Below are 20,016 nucleotides of genomic sequence, written 5' to 3' on the forward strand. Positions count from 1 at the left end.
GGCAGCAGAACGACAGTACAGCAAACTTCATGCAGTCCTAACGTATGATAGAAAAATAAACAAAATAAAGAAATAAATCTTGTACGATAATTGTCAAGTATACATAATTATATGCGCCTTTGGGTGACTACAAGTACATCAATCATTGACGCACAAAAAACCAAACCAAAACCTTGGTTTTTTGTGCGTTCGTTGGCGACGTTCCAGTTTGGGGTGAGGAGTATCCGCCTGCATATCTGGTAGCGCTTGGTGACGTCGTCGTACCTGACTAAGCGTCATCGCATGTTTCACGCGTTTAGGGCTGCTCTGTCTTTGTTCGTGCCACGTTATCGATTTCTTTGTCTGTCACCCCACACAGTGGACCGAACCAGGCAGGAGCACGTACACATCAAGCCTTCCGCCTGACCCCTCCGAGCAACGCACGGAAACAAGGTACGGTATGCGGTTGGTCCCAACGTGTGCGTCCAGCGACGTACGCGCGCTTTCTAAAAGCGGTGCGGGCGTCCTGCGTGGGCCGCGTGTGACACTTTCGCTGTCGCCTGCACCAACGCGCAAGTGAAACTAAAAACTCGACAAGGACTGCCCGCGCAGCCCCTTCGACGACAAGGAAACTGCTTCTGGCATCTGCACTATAAACGGGCATTTGCACCATGCCACATTTCCTTCTTTTTTTTATTTTTTCAGGGCTCTCTCTATAACTGCTTTCCGCTAATGGTGCGATTTCGCCACATGGATATTCCGTGCTGCTAAATCCAAACGGCATGCTTAAACGAGAGACGTTCTCATTTTAAAGCTTGAGTGAAGAAGACCTTCTGTAATCTTACGTTGGCGTTTTGCAAACTCTGGCTTAGAAAACAGTGCTCGGCACACGGCCGCCCCGACGACGCTGAACACTCTGAAGTAGCTGATGTAATCGCATCCGTTCAGGTGCACAACTGGCAGCCATCGTCATCTGTAGAACACTGTTTTGCGAGGTTGCCATAAGGTGTGAGATGGTTCACTTCCTGAATCGGCGGTTTCTTCAGTGAGAAAACTTGAGAATGTGAAAGCATTCTTTCGTGCCGGACACCCGTCTCAGCTTCTTTTTCTGAACGAGCCCACAGATTTAGCTAGGAGGTGGCAAATGGGGCGAGACAAATTTTGAATGCCATAACCTACCACAGAAGGGTCCCTATAACTGAAACTCGAATAATTTTCCTCCAGGAGAAAAGAATTCAGGCAATCGGAGGCTACACCACGACTGCGCTGAGCAGCCTAACTGCGATGGACGCGGCTAAGGGAGGCAACACACTCTTTCCCAGTGCCGTGTAAAATCATACGCGCCTAAGCGGGCTGGAAAGATTGTAACTGCCATTTAAGTGCACAGCGTAACAATGTTTGTGATGACGCTAATGGGAATGCTGATTGAATTTTACGTGAGCAAACATTTGATATTTCACACCTCTCATTTCACGCCTCAAACGAAGGTCTTAGACCTCGAAACCTTAGAAAACGTATTGTGGCACGTACAAGAGCACCGTAAAGAAATTACTGCACCAGCTCTTCTGCGAACAAATTTCAGCTTCGTTTCCGAGGAGGTGCATGTATCATTAGAGTTACGGGTTTCCTAACGTAGTGCTTACATTGATTTTCGTTTTTGAAGTTGCCAGTTCTTGGATACATTTACAAAGAACATATTGAAGCCATGCATCAGGGTCCTTCTTTCAGTCGTGACTATTCTTACAGGTATGTTAAATGCAACAAAATTTATTCAAGTCGGTACAACAGTCGTGTATTGAAATAATTTCTGCGTTTTACATGTATTCGGACAGAGAAATAGCAGTTGACTTCGTGATAAAGCTTCTTGATAATGAAAGGCGTTCTCACGAGTACATTAGCTGAGGCGCGCGTTCAAGGCCAACAGGAAGGAAATTTTCGATCGCTAAAAAGTTCCATGCATACTGTTGCTTTAGAGTGGTCTCAGTGTAAAATGTTTCACTTACAAACTAATGCCTCACGAAAGGATCGCGACAATGGACACACCTTTTCTTTTAATACTGAAACTGAAAATAAGAAAAAAAAATACCGACGTTACCAAATCTGACAGAAATGACGCAGTACCCAGAACGTTGAGATCTCGCGCGGCTTCCCGTCACGACCTCCGAGATCACGCGGTGCCTACGGATCGCCGCGAATCTCGAAGGCGATGTGCTGGGATTCACGTCGCGCCGGCTAACCGCTGCAGGCGCAAGTGACGCTTCTATGATGCTCTATAAAGGCTGTTAATGAGAACGTTATACAAATACTAGCTTTGCAGCTTTCCCACGATTGCTTCACTATTCAATACTGCTCGTTTAAAACTAGTTTAGCCGAATTTTGAAGTAGTTGGCATTTAAAAGAAAAAATGTCAGGTGGCGGTAAACTAATCGCGATTAACCCGACTGCGGAATTTATCATGCCTACGGAACTACGGTTTCGGTACATAAAACTTCACGAATGATTAAATATCTCAGAACGCGCGCCTCATATTTCACAGTCATTAATCCTCATCAGAGACAGCAGACTGTTGAGGAGCAGCACAGGCTCAACGCGCAACACTTTGTTTTCGTTCGCCTCAACCAGTTACATAACGTCTCCATTAGAGAATCCCACAGTCGAGCACTTGGCCACGCAATGGTTGTCACGCCTTCACCGCTGCCTCCTTTGCCGATGTTTTGCGAGTTTCGACATCACTCGGCCTCCGCTAGGGTTTCCGGTCTCGATTGAGCACCGGCAGCGCGGGCTCACCGCGATGCACTTCGCGTGTAACTTGTGCCTCCGCGGTTTCCTTTCAAGAAAAAAAAAAAAAAAACTTAGAAGAAACTTCTCGCACGCGCGCACGCGGTGTCGCTAAACGACTCGCCCTCATTGAGATCGAGTGTCGGTCCCTCGGCGCGGGTTTTCTTTTGTACGAGCTTGGAAAGACCGGCGGGGCAGTGTGGAAGGGTATACGGGCTGCTCGGAGCTTGGGCCTGGGAGAGGGAGGCCCGTGGTGGGGGCGAAGGAGACGGGTCGCGGCTGTCGAGGGGGACACGCGCTGCCTGACTGCGGCGCTGCGCGAAGATCGCAGATGTGGCGACGACGGACGAGTTGCGGGAAGTCTGTGGGAGTAAAAGAGGTCTTGTAGGGCGGAGAGAGAGAGAGAGAGAGAGAGAGACCGAAGGAAGTGTAGGTGATACAGTGAGGCGGAGAGAAAGGGACAGCGCCTCGTTACGATAAGGGAGGCAGCTTGTTTTCGCCGGCGCCGGAAGAAGGGAGATATACGTAAACGGAAGTGGCGTGCGAGTGGAGTGTGAGCGGGCTCTGTGCTGAGCTCCTCTCTATGCTGTTACGTGGCTGTTTTACTTCTCATTTTTTCGTCGTGACCGAAGCGCGGAACGAAGTTTGTGGAAGCAAGAGGATTATCTTTCCGTGCTTCTTTCAAATTATTTTTTCTTATAACGACGCGAGGACGAGATAGTGAGTGTTTATTGGCGTAGATAGGCAGTGCTGTAGAATGATGCCGAACTGTACCCGGGATTTCAATATTTTCTGGTTTCTTTTTCTCTCTCCCCCTCACTCTCTTTAGTTTCTTCTTTCTTTGATGTTTTTGTTGTTGTTGTCGTTTTTGAACGTTCGCGTGCATTGTATGTGCAGGCTATAGTATGACGGCAAGGAGCGACACTGAATCCATTGAGTTTAGCGAAGCGTCCTTTCAAGACTTTATTTGTGTTTGTGTGACGGTCAAGCGTAAATTACTGGTGGAGAAAATACAAAGAACCAAGTTTTCTGTGTTAAATTTCGCCTCCCAAAGCTTAACGCCTATACGTCAGCGTGACTACTCCAATTTAACCGCGCTTTCACCTTTATCTTGCCACTTTCCTGCATGAAAAGAAAACAAAGAAAGATGTTCCACAAATGCTTGATCAAGTATATGGCTCTCATAAACGGTTACGTAATCTTTCTTATTATTTAGTCAACCAATCAGTCAACCAAGCAATCAATCAGCGGGTCAGAATTGTATTATAGTGTCCAGCAACAGTTATAACATTAAGCAGTGAAGTGGTACCGAACAAATCCCATGAAAATCCGTCATGCCATATGCAGCCAGAGCACGAACGTGAAGAGGGGCGTGGCCATGCACGTTCCGTTCCTGCATGGCTTCTATGCTTCTCAAGCTAACGAAATTGAATTCTGGGTAATTTACGTACCAAAAATAACAATCTCCTATATCGGGCACGTTTTATTCAGGCGCTCCCTATTAATTTTCACCACTCGGGGTTCTTCAACGCGCGCCCAAGGCACGGTGTACACTCGAGCGCGTCTTGCATTCCACGCCCGTGGAAACGCGGCCTCCACGGCTAGGATCGAACTCGGAACTTCGAGCTCAGCAGCCTGTGGGGTCATCGAATTGGCAAACAAAGCTCGAGAAATAAAAATGTGCAGCGAATTCTGGACGAACTTAGTTGTGAGCGATCTGACGTGTGACGCTCGCACCGCGTATACATGCTCGGTTGACTTGACGAGCTCTCTCTCCTACACCACACGTAAGTCGTGTGTGATGCCCTAACGCCGTATTTGTACGTGAATAACGCGATCACGAATATACAACGCGAGGGACGAGTTTCGGTATCCTAGAATAAAAGCAAGGAAATACGGAGTGCATTTACCTATATTTTTAGGCCACATGGAATTTTTTAAAACCTCGCTTGTGGCAGATAGCGTAATTGCAGCGCTTGAGCTGCATAATTTCCAATGGTGGATGCCAGCGACACGGTAAAGGGAAATGCATAGCTGATTAATTACCAACAAAATTAGAACGAACTTTTAACTAAATTTATCCCTGTCTCTCTAGGGTACTGCTACGAGCGTACTGTTTTGTAGACCACGTGCCCCCATGCCCATGTGCTCAAGGGTCTCAGTGAGGCGGCGGGGCTACTGGAAGCGACGAATTTTCCTGTGTTGTCACCTTCTGGCCCGATTCCCGAATGCGGCGGGCGTGCTCCGGCGGAGACGGAATGCAGAACACTCTCGTGTGCAGAGAGCATTGGCCGCGCGTTTAAGAAACCCCATAGGTGGCCAAAATTTAACTGTAGCCCTCGGCTGGGACGTCTCTCATATACCCCCCCCCCCCCCCCCCCCTTAGTAGTCTCAGGACGCGAAACCGCACAACAGCGTGCCTCGTCCCAGCGACAACGATGTGCCCACAAGCTGCACAAAGAAACACTGTACGGACAGAATTTCGAGGACGAACATGACGTGGCTGAGCCGCCACGAATTGCGCCGCCGGCAGCTTCTCTACTTCGCCCGTGTACGCGGCGTGTGAGGGCGAGACCATAGAGAAACCCGTTGCGAGACTGAACCACGTGATGTTCGCGCGCGTAGTTTTGCACCTCGTGGAATCCAGCTTTAACAAACTCGGTAATCTGACAGCAAACTCGTAAATACGTGCTATAGCTGGTCACTAGGACTTCCGTGCGTTACTGCAGCGCGATGCACTGGTACAAGGAACACGCGCATACAAGCACGGACGAGCGTGTTTCTTGTCCAGTCTATCACGCTGCCAAAATGCACGACAGGCACTAACCTGGCCCACAGCAACGCGCTAGCCCCTGGCTGTCAATGCATATACCGTTCACGCCGTGTATATTGATAACCACGGGTGCCATGGAAGGGCGCGCGAGCGCGCAAAGTTTGAAGGCCAAACTTCCGTCGCCGGGACGCGTCGGTCTTTTTTTCGAACACGCGAGCCGTAATTAGGAAGTGCGATGTCATCCTAGAGGTCCGGGGACGCCGAGCGACCACGTTCACGCAGCGCTAACTTTGAGGCTCGCATTCTTTTGTTTTATTTTTTAGCTGCGTCATCCGTGTCAGGCGTGGTTTCTTGCGATAAAGCCAGCGCAAACCGCAACCACGACTCTCGGAAGCGGTGCGAGAGACAGACGTCTGTTTCTTTTCCTGGCCACTTTTTTTTTTTCGTCTTTTTTTTTTTAGCGCATAATCGTACGTATCTACGCCGTTGGCGCTGTTATCAGTAGACTGCGCGACAAGGAAGATGTCGGCCACGCGTCGGGCTTGCGGCGTTCGCGTGTATGCGAACAACGCGGATTCTGCAGGTGCGACGACAAATAGTGGCAAGCTTCCGCAAGCTAACCAAGAGACAACGCGTTGTTGATCAAGTAAGTTGTGAACAATCCTGCGCAGCGCTGTATGCATGAAACTATATATTGAGACTTGCAGTTTCGCAGAAACATATAGACCAGTATGTTGCAGCGTTTCTATGTAGGTGGCAGGCGTCATTTGCCGGGGCCCGGTGGGAACTGGCTGAAAGAGCACTCGATAGCGCTCGGCTTGTTCTTAAAGCGCACTCTTACTAGCAGAGCACACGCTTCGTGGCTTTGTCGTCAGCTGCCCCGTCATTAAGACTTCAGCCACTGTTAGGGCAACTCCTCCTAGATCGTGCAATGCCTATGCACTCGGGCCCACGACGCCATGCTACCTTGCCGGATTGCCGTAGAATCAATGGGGATGCTTCGGAGTACGCCGCGACGATTCTGACGTCACCGCTTGCGTCACGCCGGGCTTGACAACGGAAATTTCGGTCCAAGTAGTATGACGTCATAAAGCAGAGCGCACTGTCCCGCTGTCTAGGTCGCGTTGCCCGCGCAGACAGATGACCACGCGCCGGTCCAGATTAGGTGCGCTTGGTCTAAGCATACCATATATTGTGATCCTATTGAAACGCCTGGCACTAGTATAATTTCGTGTAATCTTTCTTCTTAGAGTTGAAATGACGCTGAGGTAACATGGAACGCTTATAATTTGCGCATGATTAACATGAAAAGAACGATGAATTATTGGAACGTGTACAAAAGAATAGAGAATAAGAGGTAGAAAAAGGGACAAATAAAAAAATGTACTAAGGGAGAAAAAGGAAACAAGTAATGAATTAACTGTATCGCGGCTATTTGTACGTGAGCGTCGTCACAGACGGTTTGTCAGTCAATGCGCCACGCTATCGCACTCGGCGTCACTGTTTCACAGTGAGATAACCTTTCACGAAATGCACTGTCACATTGTCCTAGTCTGTCGGGCAATGTAGGGTCATTGGTGCAAATTATTTTACGCACGTGTGAAAAAGAGAGAGTGATGAAAGGAGAGAAAGGCAGGGAGGTTAACCAGAGTTAAAGCTCCGCTTTGCTACCCTGCACTATGGGAAGGCAAAGGGGAAGTATAGTAGTGTAAATTTACACAGCGGTAGCCGGGCCTTTACGTTAATGGGAGAAGTGGCGCATCGCGTTGCACTTACATAGCGTATCGCATTCATGCAAGCAGCGATAACGCGCTATAGGAAAGTGCATGAATCGCGTTGATTCTACAGCGGATAATATATTTCGACATGCATTAGGTCGCCTCGAAGTCCTGCGTTCCGTATTGAGGTACGGCTGCCCTTCGTGTGCTGTTGTACATTCACCGGCCGAGTGCAAATCGACGAGAACAAGTTCCGGCTTGCTTTCTTTGTACGAGGGCGCGTATATTAGCGCTAAAGAAGGCGACACGCGAAGGTCTACGTTGGTGCCTGTGGCACAACCTCGCGTCGGACACTCAACGCGACCGCGTGTTGCCGGTTTGCTCATACGTACGCATGGAAACCCAGCGAAACCACACGCCTGTATCCAGTGAGCATCGAGTGTTTTTCTTTTTTTTCTCGCCCTTGTACTACTACCCTGATGCAAACGCGCAAGAGCACAGTTTTTTCTTATAGAGTGGGTAATGCTCGGTATGGAGCTCTACGCATGGTCGTTTATTGCTCTCCCCCCACCCCCTCCCTCGCTGGCCCGTAAATCCAGCGCATATTCAAAAGGTCAACCGTCTGGCAAGCTCGGCGATGAAGAGATAGCGCGCCGGCTTCGTTTCGACGTGACGGCGCCGTTTTCATCGCCGAGACACGGCGGGCGCGCATCGAGCCGCGTCATCGTGTGTAGCACCAGCATTGACGCAATTGGTGTTCGCGTTTGCAGCCCTTTGCAACAGGAAAAACTTTCTCGTCGCGGCGAGGGATGTGGGGCAGCTGCATACGAGCGAGGCGACGGCATAGCGGCACTGCGCACCGCGTGAAAGCTTCCCTCGAAGACGCGGAGTGGCCAGTTCGTTAAGGCTTTTCTGGTCGAGCAGCAGTCGTGCACTTTCAATGGAAGCGGGTTCGAACTTTATAACGCGTTAGCATTAGAGGTGCCAGAGTGGAAGAAGAAAAAGTGCGTGTGAAGTGTGGAAAGCCGGTCACGCGGTATAGATGGGGAGAGCTTAGATTTTGTTGCAAAAATACGTTGCGCCAAGAACTTTCACAGGTTACTCAGCGGAACCAGAACGCAATTTGATTAATTTGACAGACTTCGTTGGTTTCTGCATAACTTTAAATAATTCTAGTTTATTGTAGTAATGATATATAATAATACATATATCTATAATACTCTAAATATAATTTGGCGCCGGTTGTGGAACTTAAAAGCTAATGAGAATATACATTGAATGATAGCAGCAAGTTCTTCATTTGAGCTACGAACATCTTTAGTCGGGGTATCACGTTTTAGCGCAAAGAACCCTTGACACTGTTCGAGTATACGGAATGGCGACATCTACTCTTCGTGCAGATTTATGGAAGCCCAAGACATTTTTGCTTTAGTTTACCAAATTTTTGCAAATTTCTGCGAGAAAAGTTTGGAGTTACCCGATGCAACATCTGCCCGAAAGTTCGAAGCAAAATTTAACTTTCCGCCTCGAATGGGGCAAATTTCTTTCCGATCCTGTAAGCGTCTCGTCCAATAACAGTATTTCTTTTCGTTGCATGCATCTGAGCGCGGAGGACAAAACTCGCCGCGAGTTGTAGTTAAACGAAGTAACAGCGCACGGAACGGTATGCACGGACAAGGCCTCTCTTCAGCAGTGTCGCATTGACATGTGCGAAAAAGTTCGCGTTGACGCCCTTCTCAACAAGCTCACTAAGTTTTCCTCTTAAATGAATGCTGATTTCACTTGGAGGCTTATACCGTGCTGAATAACGGCCATGTCCTCTGCTATACAGGTCTCCCAGATAAGAAGCAATACGGGGTAGGATTCCTAATCCATAAGAATATAGCGGGCAACATTGACGATCTCTACAGCATTAATAAGGGGATAGCAGTAGTCGTAATCAAACTTAATAAGAGGTATAGATTAAAGGTAGTACAAACCTACACTCCAACATTCTCATGATGTTGATGATGTAGTTAAGTTTTATGAAGATGTTGAATTAGCGATGAGAAGAGTGCAAACTCAGTATACTGTAGTAATGGGCGACTTCAATGCAAAGGTGGGAATAAAGCAGGCTGGTGAACAAGCAATTGGCCACTATGGCGTCGGTTCTAGGAATGCTAGAGGCGAGATGTTGCTAGAATTCGCTGAAAGTAATAAGCTGCGAATAATGAACACCTTCTTCAGGAAGCGTAGCAACAAAAAGTGGAGCTGGGAAAGTCCTAATGGTGAAACAAGAAATAGATTTCATAGTTTCTGCCGATCCCAGCATAGCGAAGGATGTTGAAGTGTCAGGTAGAGTAAAGAGCAGTGATCATAAGTTGGTGAGGTCTAGGATTTACCTCAATTTAAAGAGAGAAAGAGCAAAATTGGTAAGGAAGAAACAAGCCAACCTAGACGCAGTAAGGGTAAAAGCAGACCAATTCAGGCTGCTACTTGCAAACTAATATGCAGCCTTAGAACAGAGAGAGGATGACATAGAGGTAATGAATGAAACCGTAACTAGGCTGCCTTCAGAGGCAGCAATCGAAGTGGGAGGTAAGGTACCAAGGCGGCCAGTAGGCAAGCTCTCCCAAGTAACGAAATACCTAATAAAGCAACGACAAATAATGAAAAGGTTCAACTCAAGAGATAAGATACAATTCGCGGAACTGGGAAAACTGATCAACAAGGAGATAGGGGATATTTGAAATTATAACGTGAGAAAGACTGAGGAAGCCGTAAAGAAATGGACGCAAAATGAAATCAGTGAGAAGGAAACTTGGCATAGGACAAACCAAGACGTATGTACTGACAAATAAGCAGCTTAATATCATCTGCAATCTCGCAGGTATAGCAAAAGCAGCGGAAGAATTTTGTACTGACCTGTGCAGTACCCAAAAGGGCTAGGATACCTCCATTCGAAGCAGTAATGAACAGGTTGCAGAGACTCCTTCTATAACTAGTGATGAGGTTAGAAGACATGAAAAGGGGAAAAGCAGCTGGAGAAGGAATAACAGTCAATTTAATCAAAGATGGAGGAGACATAATGCTTGAAAAACTGGCGGCTCTCTATACGAAGGATCTATTGACTTCAGGGGTCCCAGAGAATTGTAAGAATGACAACATTATACTAATACACAAAAAGGGAGACATTAAATAACTGAAAAATTATAGGCCCATTAGGTTACTCCCAGTATTATACAAAATATTCACCAAGATAATTTCCAATAGAATAAGGGCAACACTGGACTTTAGTCAACCAAGGGGACAGGCAGGTTTCAGGAAGGGATAATCTACAATGGATCAAATCTATGTTATTAATCAAGTAATCGAGAAATGCGCAGAGTACAATCAGCCTCTCCATATGACTTTCATAGATTACGAAAAGGCACTTGATTCAGTAGAGATACCAGCAGCCATAGAAGCATTACGTAATCAAAGAGTACAGGCCACTTACGTAAATATCTTAGAAAATATTTACACAGATTCCACAGCAACTTCATTTTTCCGTAAGTGGAAATACACCTCTAAAGAATGGGGTCAGACAAGAAGACACAACCTCTCCAATGCTGTTCACTGCATGCTTGGACGAAGTATTCAAGCTAGCAAAGTGGGAAGGCTAAGGAGTAAGGATCAACGGTGAATATCTCAGCAACCTTTAGTTTGCAGATGACATTGTCCTGTTCAGCAAAATTGGGGACGACTTACAAGAAACAGTTTAGGACCTTAACAGAGAGAGTGTAAAAGAGGGGTTGAAAATTAATATGCAGAAGACAAAGACAATGATCAATAGCTTGGCAAAGGAACAGGAATTGAAGATCGCAAGTCAGCCTCCAGAGTCTGTGAAGGAATACGTTTACCTAGGTCGATTACTCACAGGGAACCCTGATCATGATAGGGACATTTACAGAAGAATAAGAATGGTTTGACGCGCATACGGGAGACATTGTCAGATCCTGACTGGAAGACTGCTATTATCATTGAAATGAAAGGTATACAATCAGTACATTCTACCGGCGCTAACATATGGGGCAGGAAATTGGAGACTGACAAAGAAGCTTGGGAACCAGTTAAGGACCACGCAAAGAGCGATTGAACGAATAATCCTAGGCATAACGTTAAGAGACAGAGAGCGATTTGGATCAGAGAGCAAATGGGTATTGCCGATATTCTAGTAGACATTAAGAAAAAAAATTAGAGGTGGGCTGGAAATGTAATGCAGAGGGTATACAACCAGTGGAACATTAGAGTTACAGAATGGGTACCAAGGGAAGGAAAGCGCAGTCGAGGACGACACAAGACTACGTTGGGCGATGAAATTAGGAAATTCGCGGGCGCTAGTTGAAATCGGTTGGTGGAGGACAGGGGTAATTGGAGATCGCAGGGAGACGCCTTCGCCCTGCAGTGGAGATAAAAGATGATTATTATTATTATTATTATTATTATTATTATTATTATTATTATTATTATTATTATTATTATTATTATTATTATTATTATTATTATGACACGAGCGGTATTATTCTGGCGCATATATACCTCACCCGTTGTCCATTATGACAGTGCGCTTTCATTAGACCGAAGGTATTGCGCGGTAACGTCGAGTCGTTGCGTTCCGCTTTCACACTTTCTGCGAACTAGTTACAGCATGGCTGCTTCTAAACCGGCCTCTAACTACGGTAACTTGTCGGCGCGTTATGTTTGCTCACTCGCCACGGCACCTCGACATGAGCTGTACCGGCGTGAAGTTCCCGGCGGGAACAGCAGTATACTGCATGCCCCGCCGCAATCGTACATTTCAGCGGGCACCGAGATGAGCTTCAAGCGGAAACCTGCGCACAATGCGGGTGGCTCACTCCGGTTCTGCCCGAGTACTCAAATAGAGTCTCCCGTTCGTGTGCGTCGAACAGAAAAGGAGCGAATATGAGTCAGTATGCCTGGAGAGTGTGCACATTCGCGAGAATGCCGTTGCGTAGATGAAAGATGAATCTCGAAGGTTGCGGTAATGGTGGTGGTGGTATAGTGATATGGCAATGATGGTCGGCGATGCTCGTGAGGGACGTAATTCTACCGTATCCTGCGTGCGTGTCTTGAGAAGATAGACAGTAGCTGTCCTGCACTAAGTGGGTGCTGACAGTCTTACGCTTTGTGAGGATACGCTTGGAAGGCGCTGTTGCGGAGGTGGAAGACGCTGTTGTAGCCTGCTGTGTGCTCGTATTCACGCGTGCGTGTACGCATCGATGTGTGTGTGTGTGTGTGTGTGTGTGTGTGTGTGTGTGTGTGTGTGTGTGTGTGTGTGTGTGTGTGTGTGTAAACACGCAGAAAGGTTTCTGTTTGCCCCCAGGGGTAGCTGGCTCGAAGGTAACGCAGCACGTCTGGTCGGTGAAAGCAGAAGCCGACTGACGGGCTCGCTTTAGCAAGCACAGCGCCGAGGTGATTGCTACTGACTCCGCAATACTCGTCCGAACAGGCAAGAGGCATTGCCCTAGGCCGCAGATTTTATTTTTTTTCTCTCCCGTCTAGAGGCTGTCGTCGTCGCCGACACAATTAGCACGCCGTCCTCGCCGCCAAGCTCGCTGATGACTGCGCGAACAAGCGAAACCCGCTGTCGTTGCTATAGCAGGGGCCGGTGGTTCGTTCCGCGTGTTCCGTATTATGATCGCGTCTTTCCCGCCGCGCAATAACTAGCGCGGTGGCCGACGCTGATTCATCGCTGCGTAGGCTGTGTTGCCTCCGGGCATTGCTGTCGCCGGCTCGCAGACGATGACAGAGAGATTGCGCTGAAAGCCGTTTCCTGTTCCTCGCGCGAGCACCGGCTCCGTGGTCTGTACGTTTAGTGTTTCTCGTTCGTGGGCGCGCAACTCGACCTACGTGCACCCGGAATAGGAATGGAAGGTTCAGTGCCTGTAACTATGTTATCGGTGCGAAGCTAATAATTAAGTTCAAGCTCCGCCAATAATGTGTCAAAATACAAGGGAAAACTACGCAGACGCAACGCACAGGTTGGAGTCTGTGTGAAAAGAAGCTTTAGCGAAGCGGGTGCGTGAACCCAGTACAGTTGACACCGATGCGTACATTATCCCAGTGTGTGTGTGCCTTTTTTTATGACCAATTCCCCAGAATTGGCATGACCCATCATGACACAAGAGGTACACCATCCTTGGATGTAAAATTATGGGATTTTACGTGCCAAAACCAACTTCTGATTATGAGGCACGCCTTAGTGGGGGGACTCCAGAAATTACGACCACCTGGGGTTCTTTAAAATGCACCTAAATCGAAGTGCACCGGTCTTTTCGCATTTCGCCCCCATCGAAATGCGGCCACCGTGGTCGGGATTCGATCCCGCCACCTCGTGCTCAGTAGCCCAACACCATAGCCACTGAGCAACCGCGGTGGGTCCTTGGATGTAGCTAAATGTGGCTCGTACTTATCTGTGCATACACCTCTCATCGCCGTTATTCCTTTGACAGGCGTCACAGATCGCCTTCGTCTTCTCGACATCGCTGCAGAGACTTTTCACATTACGTTCGCCTAATCTGGTTCTTTCATTTCAGTATAACTTCTGAGCGGTGTAGTCCATAAACATAGTGATGGCATGAGAATAAAGTTGGGACTTTTGTGGTGGAGAAAATTAAAAAAATGCTTGAGGTTACTCATTTCATAGGGTGGAAGTAAACATCACTTTACTCAGGCATTCGATCGATGTTTATTGTAGTTTTATGGCACAAGGGCCAGGGATTGCCAAAGAGCGATAAAAGAAATGCTTAATTAACTGATTCACTTCACATATTCCAACAGAGGTGTTCTATCGGCGTAATTTTATTCCGCCTTTTAATTAAAGTTTACGATTAAGTTCTCTTGTGCCTTCTCTGGCTTCATTGGCTGCTTCTTCGTATGGCCGTGGCTAACGATAGAAACAATAACGATAACAATAACGATAGAAACAAGAAAAAGAAAGCTAAGTCCCTCTGATCCCCTCAGTAATTCTTCTAGCTCAACGCTTGCTTAGTTTACAATATCAATATCACCATAGTTCAATATCATATCACCAATATCAATATAGTTAACAATATCATGACGTGCCCTACTTACCGCGACTCAGCGACACGCAGTAACGTGCTCCGAAGCGCAAGAAACGTTGTACCGGGATTACAGGGTATACATTTTCGTATTACGTGTGTATGTGGTTCTCAACTAAACACGGCGGTGTCTCATTGCTTCTCGTATAGTGTGCCGCGTGCATCAGCTTCCTTCGATGTCCCACAAGCGTGCGCAATGCAGTCGTGGGAACGACCACGGTGATGTCTGATCGTATTTCCCGCCGTCTTTCGCTACAAGCATACGTGCGCTAGTGCTCGGCGTTGAATGGAATTTCTGGTCAATCTTGTGTACTGGCGCTTTGTCCAAGCATCGCGCGTATACATCTCCTGCACAAGTTCGTATCGCGTACTTAGCGTGCCCTCTTCAGCATTCCGCATCAGGTTTATCTTGAGTCTCCGTAATCACCGAGTCTCTGTGGGAGGGAAGATGAGGTTGCGATTGAGAGGTGCGGGGCAGATTCCGTGTTTTATAGTAGGCATGTAAGAAATTATTGCGAGTTTTAACGTTCTACCCGCAGTAAAGCGAGTGAGTTGGTACGAGTGGCATTCAGAATTCGGTCGTTTTTCCCTTCTTTGCATGCTGATATATTTTTTCCTCTCTTGTATTATCTCAGAACGTTCTTATGCCTAGGGCCCTAACACGAGCCTAACTTGCAGATCGGTAGTGCAACTGACGATCTCACTGCCTCGCAGCACAAGCACTGAGAAATACTAGTGTGAATAGTGGCCTCCCCAAATGCTATTACGCCAGCCACGTATCAGGCCTCTTTTCGCATAACCTGGCTAACGCGGAAGTATTTCTTTTTTTTGTGTGTGTGTGCAAGTGTTCTCGATTCCACCGCTTATCGGCAGCTGTTCACTGGGTCTGGTAGACATCGTAATGGAGTGCCTTGGTTCAGGGTACTTATGAACTCGCTCCTCACTTTTTGTTATGTTTTGGTTTTTCGTTAAATCAGTTGTTTTGCTGTAGAACTCGGCACATATTGGTATTCAAAGTATGCTATAGCTCGATCTCGTTGCAGCAACTCATTTAAAACTTCGGGTGCACGAATATTCGAAATTTGGAGTAATAAAACGAATGTTTTTTTCCGCTCGATCTGCGTTGAATTGGAAAATTCACTATTCGAACTTCTCGAATATTCGTATGGACTAGCATACATGGTGACCATTTTTTACGTTTTACGGAGTTTTTTAAAAATAGCCTTTTGCAGATAACGTATTTCTACTCGTTCAGGTGGATTACTCAAATAGATGGACACCAGTTACGCGAGAACCCCAAGCACCTGCTAAACTAATTAACACGATGCATATTTGAGTACGGCGAAGCGCCAAACACGGGACAATGCGAGACGAGACAGACAGGACAAGCACCTGCCCTGCCTCTCTCGCCTCCCATTGTCTCGTCTTTCGCGCTTGGCCGTACTCAAATATACATCACCAACTGGCCCGACATTCCACTCTAGTCAACAAAAATTCGCTACTTCTGGAATAATTAATTTGTGGCACATATTCGAATTTACGAATCGTAGCCCGTGAGTTTGCAAGGCGAATCCACTTGGAAGTAATTTCCAGAATGAGTCCAGTTTGGACAAATGCGCCATCAAACTCGTCGTTAAGATGCACGGTTGTTCCACTTACTTCTTGAACAAAACGCTCTTTTCTGCATTGAAGCACAAAAGTAAGTGGAACGCCCATGTATTTCGTCCGACACTTTGGAAAGCATTATCTCGAAACTGGCGTAATCCTGCAGTTTCACTTCAAGAGGATATGTCCTGCAAGCTCAACGGCTACAATTCGTATGTTGCAATATGAGCCGTAATGTAATTATTTTTACATCACACTGCAGGCCGTGTGGCCCAAGCAGGAGGGGCAGGGTAACAAATAAAACATACGCGTACAAAAGGCAGAATTGCAAAAATATGAAATTCATTGAAACAATATAGCACGAAACAGCATTGTTAGTTAGGAAATACTAATAATATGAGTTTGAATTGATTCAGGGGAGTTCAGATGATGGAAAGGGATAAGGTTCCATTCTTCTATAGTTCGAGGAAAGAATGAAAATTTAAAGAGGTTTGTCCTGGCAACATAAGGGGAGAGAGCGAGGGGGTGGGAATGACGAGTTTTCCTGGATGCAGAAAGAGTTGTGTATGAATTAGGATCTAAAGAAAACTTACGGTTTATCAAGGAGTAAAGGAACTTCAGGCGTATTATTTTTCGCCTCGTTTGAAGGGTGTGAAAACCATTTGTCTGTAGTAATTCAGTTATTGACTGAATTAATTAATTTACAAGAAGAGGATAATATGGAAAAGCTTGGGTCACCTTTTTTTAATATAGGGACAACACGTGCTACTTTTCAATCGAGCGGAAGTACCGCGGGATGTAGAGAGGCCTGACAGATTACTGCAAGCAATTTACTTAAATGTTCCGCATAACGCCGAAGGAAGCTGTTGGGAATGCCGTCTGGACCAACTGATGATTTTACTTGTAACCGGAGGAGCATGTTAAGTACGCTGTTACGTTTCGCCTACAACGCGCGGTAATGCCGGCGCGGATGCAACGGACGCCGGGGCTTTGTTCAAAGCGGCGGACATTTTGGCCCGTTCGACGCCGCCGCAACGCCTACCCGCCAAGCGTGTCCAGGCGTGTTTCAGTGCCACGTGTCTTCGTGTGTGCGTGTGTGTGTGTGTGCCCTCGCTTGTCAAAGCGCGGCAGCCGGGGAGCGGAGTTCCCCGAATGAGGAGCCTGGAGGTCTCTCGGCTCAACCGTTCGCGCCGTCGTGTGGGCGGGTTGGCGATGCGTCACTGCACTCGGTTCAGCAGGTCTCTCGGCTCGACCGTGCGCGCCGTCGTGGGCTCATGCTCCGCCGTCCCGTGACCTTCATCCCGTGACCTTCATCCCGTGACCTTCCCTTTTGGACCGCGACGCCGAGAGTATAAGAGCAGCTGCCCCCGGACGCCAGGAGAGAGGCTCCGATTTGTACTGTTGAGTTACGTGCTCTCCCGTCTCTCCACTTCGGTCGACCTGACCGGCCGCTCTTTTGCTATGTTAGAATAAACAAGTTGTTCTGTTACCAGTCTTCTCTTGCTTTGCCGGGACCTTCGGATGCTTCCAGTGCCCCAGGCCGCCAGGCCAACGCTACCCTTGGGGCTTGCGACCCATTGGCAATAACGGGCGTCAGCACCGAGACCCCAACAACTCGTGCCAGCGGTGCGATCCTAACATCTGGTTGCCAGCGGTGAGATCGCGACAACGGAGGCCAGCAGCGAAGAGATGCGGTTGACTGTATGCTGAGCAGCACAACGACCATCCGGGAGCAGTGCAACGAGCCCTGTGTGACGACTGGTTGCCTGCAGCGGAACGACTGCGCTGAATTCTTGGCTGCGAGGTTTGGTGAGTGCGGGACTTTCTTCTTCTGAGTTTTGCCAGGCTTTTGTTAGTGTTAGAAACAGAGCTGGTAATTGTGGTTGTCGTTGCTGCCGGGTTAGTTTGCGGTAAGACAATAGTAGGCAGTAGAGAAAGCAGCATTCAGAGCAGCCATGGATTTGAAGTCGTTGCGCAAACCGATATTGCTGGAGCTTGCAAGAGAGTTGGGTCTGGATGTCTCAGACAAACTCAGAAAACCAGAACTGCTAAGGGCTATTCTTGAGTTAGAAGCTGAGGATGACGAGCTGTCGGAATGCCTTGAGACCATTGAGGAGAGGGAGCGTGAACTTAAAGAACAGAAAGAGAAAGATGAGCGTGAACGAAAAGAACAGAAAGAAAAAGAAGAGCGCGAACACGCTTTGGAAATGAAGCGTCTCGAGGTAGAGATGGAACGCGCTCGTAATGGAAGTCAGGCACACGGTGCAGGAGAACGAGTATTGTTCAAAATGACTGACCTGATGCGGCCGTTTAAGCTTGGAGAGGACATTGGTTTGTGCCTGGTTAACTTTGAGCGAACGTGCGAGAAGCAGGGGTTCTCTCGGGAAACGTGGCCACAGCGCTTGCTCACTTTGCTACCCGGCGAGGCGGCCGACGTAGTCGCTCGCTTGGAGAGAGAGGAGGCAGAGGATTTCGACAAAGTAAAATCGAGTCTGCTAAAAAAGTACCGGCTGTCAGCGGAGGCGTTCCGTCGGAAGTTTCGGGAAAATGAGAAAGGCAAGAGTGAGTCATATACAGAGTTTGCCTACAGGCTTATGTCAAACATGCAGGAGTGGCTCAAAGAAGAGAAAGCGTTTGGTGACCACGAGAAAGTTCTGCAGTGTTTCGGGCTAGAACAGTTTTATAGTCGGTTACCTGAGAACGTGCGGTACTGGGTCTTGGATAGGCCAGACGTTAGTACGGTGGCTCGAGCCGCTGAGCTAGCCGAGGAGTTTGTGACGCGTCGGGCTCGCGGAGCTAAGGACGGTCAAAAGGGTGAATTTGGCTCCAAGTTTGAGAGGCCGAAGTTCACACCCATGAGAGCAAAGGGGGATACACGTAGTTCGGATGCGAGTGAAAGCAGTCCGACCGAACGTAAGGAGACGGCGGCAACCGAAGCCGAACGCAGAAAGCGGTTCGAGACGAGGCAAGCGCGCGTTTGTTATACGTGCCAGAAGCCGGGTCACTTTTCGGCGCAGTGTCCAGAAACAAAACCAAAAGTCGTGTTTTTGTCATTATGCAGCACTGACGAGAACATCAAGCTTCTCGAGCCTTACATGCGAGACCTCCTCGTGAACGGGAAAGAGTGCCGAGTGCTTCGCGATACCGCAGCTACGATGGATGTCGTTCACCCCTCTTACGTAGAACCCGATATGTTCACGGGCGAGTGCGCATGGATCAAGCAAGCAGTGGAAGCTCATAGCGTGTGTCTGCCGGTAGCAAAAGTGCTTATTGAAGGACCTTTCGGAGCACTTGAGACGGAGGCCGCAGTGTCATCTATGCTGCCCCCCCAGTACCCGTACCTATTTTCGAACAGGTCCGATCACCTCCTGCGCGAGAAGGGGCTTTTGTTTGGGGAGGCTAGCGTTCAGGCCTTAACCAGATCGAAGGTTCGGGAGCTCGCTGCAAAGGCGGTAGTTGCGGGGCCGACGTTGTTGAACGATGAGAAAGGGTCAGAGGCGCAGCAAGCTGGTATTCAGAGCACGCCCGAACGGGATAAAATTGAGCCTGTAGCGTTAAAGGCACCAGATACTGGAGAGGAAATTCCCGATGCGGGAAAGTTAGAAGAGCTTCCGGTCGAGCTTCCGGAACTAGGCTCAGTGACGAACAGGAAAGACACCGATCAAGTCATTAGTGACTTAATAAGTAAAGCATCGCTGTCGCCTGAGCAGAAAACCGAACTACACCAGCTCTTACAAGAGTTTCAAGGTCTGTTCTCTGAGAGGCCTGGTAGGACTTCTGTCCTTACTCATGACATAGAACTTACCTCCCCAGAGCCAGTACGATCCAAGGCGTACCGGGTGTCACCCCGCCAGAGCGATATTATGGAGGCTGAGGTAAAGAAAATGCTACAGCTCGGTGTTATTGAAGCGGGTGAGAGTGATTATACCTCCCCTTTGATTTTAGTTGAGGTACCGGGCAAGGAACCTCGTCCTTGCGTCGACTACCGCAGGCTTAATTCCATCACTAAGGATCAAATTTATCCGATCCCTAACATCGAGGAGCGCCTTGAGAGAGTGAG

The 20,016-nt window shown here is 48.0% G+C and overlaps 1 long non-coding RNA gene across 1 annotated transcript in view; it reads left to right on the plus strand.

The window, feature by feature from the left end:
• Positions 1 to 225: 225 nt before the first annotated feature.
• Positions 226 to 20,016, plus strand: part of LOC140214279 (uncharacterized) — a 117,053-nt gene continuing 97,262 nt past the window's right edge. Inside the window, exon 1 of the long non-coding RNA XR_011891262.1 lies at positions 226 to 432. This is a non-coding gene — a long non-coding RNA (uncharacterized lncRNA). The remainder of the gene's footprint in view (positions 433 to 20,016) is intronic.

This window comes from Dermacentor andersoni, chromosome 11 (assembly GCF_023375885.2).
Source record: "Dermacentor andersoni chromosome 11, qqDerAnde1_hic_scaffold, whole genome shotgun sequence".
NCBI classification, from domain to species: domain Eukaryota; kingdom Metazoa; phylum Arthropoda; class Arachnida; order Ixodida; family Ixodidae; genus Dermacentor; species Dermacentor andersoni.